This window comes from Morone saxatilis, unplaced genomic scaffold (assembly GCF_004916995.1).
Source record: "Morone saxatilis isolate NCDOM2014 unplaced genomic scaffold, NCSU_SB_2.0 Contig20, whole genome shotgun sequence".
Classification (NCBI taxonomy): domain Eukaryota; kingdom Metazoa; phylum Chordata; class Actinopteri; family Moronidae; genus Morone; species Morone saxatilis.
Window position 1 is genome coordinate 20,598,341 of NW_023339763.1, and position 1,356 is coordinate 20,599,696.

The following is a 1,356-nucleotide window of genomic DNA, read 5'->3' on the forward strand; positions in this document are numbered from 1 at the left end:
AAAAAAAAAAAAAAATCTTTGAAGAATTACTCCACAGGCAAATATACCAACTCCACACAAACATTTTAAAATAGCACCCCCCACAAGAGGGGGCAAGGGAAAACTCCCAAAAAATCCCTTTAACAGGAAGAAATGGAAGAAACCTTGGCAAAGACCACAAATGATAATATAATATAATTGAAAATGAAAATATATGTAAATAATATTCATAATACATAATAATATGTAAATATTTTAAAATAATATCTATATGTCTGAAGAATTAAGTACCAGTGTTACTTCTACCTGAAGGCTGACCTCCATTACTACAGTTAGATATATACTTTTTCCATTTTCCCAACCACTCTGAGAAAAAGACAAGGATTGTAACCAATTATACGTAGAGATACAGTGACAACTGGGTCCACCCATTTACTGCCAGAAAGAAGTAGAATAGAATAGAATGCAAGCACTCAGAGACTAACTCCTTGTGCTTTTTTATTGGGGATATTATTTCATTCCTGAATAATGAGCCGTTGGAACAGTGACATTGCATCCCACTTTCAACCTTGTGTTAGTAAACAGGAGGGAGCATGTGATAGAGCTCGCTGTAGGGCTCCAGCAGGTCGAAAGCAATGTTCCAAAGGTTGCAGTCAGGATCTGGACTGTTGCAGACAGGCGCCATGGAGGCCATGATACCCACAGGAAGGAGGACAGAAAAGGCCACAGCTCCTGCTACCTTTAATCCTTTCCATGGGCCCTTAGCACATCGGCTAAACATACATCCTTTTTTATTTGTTGTGGACTTGTGGGAATTCTGTGTAGCCCTATCAAACCAAAACACAGATAAATGTGAGAAAACAGACAGCTCCACACAGACTTCTGCTCAGTGTAGATTGCTAAGCTACAACATGGTCGACGCTGTCATCAACCACCCAAATGCACTACACTTTATTTTTTTATTAAAGCAACGCCTTGTTTTATTTATTTCAAGGGGAATCTGACAGAATTCAACCCAGAGGCAGGCATTAAGTCTCTCTATATACAGTAGAAATAGCCAATCTTTTCTCTAGTAGTTTGTTTATGTAGGTCATATCAGTAATAAATCGATACTGTTTGATATGCAGTTCAAAACTCCTTGTAGTATGTTTAAGTAGGTAATACTGTTCTACCAGCATAACCAGCAAAAATATAACTGTAATTACAAAATCTGATCCTCTTGTCTGCTGCTCAGCTGCTGTCGAAGTTCTCGCTGATCCTGTCTGAGGTCCTGCAGAAGAGAGATGAAATGTCAGATGGGTCCAATGATGGCCACAGTAAGCACACACACACACACACACACACACACACACTGTGTCACATTGTATGTGGTACATA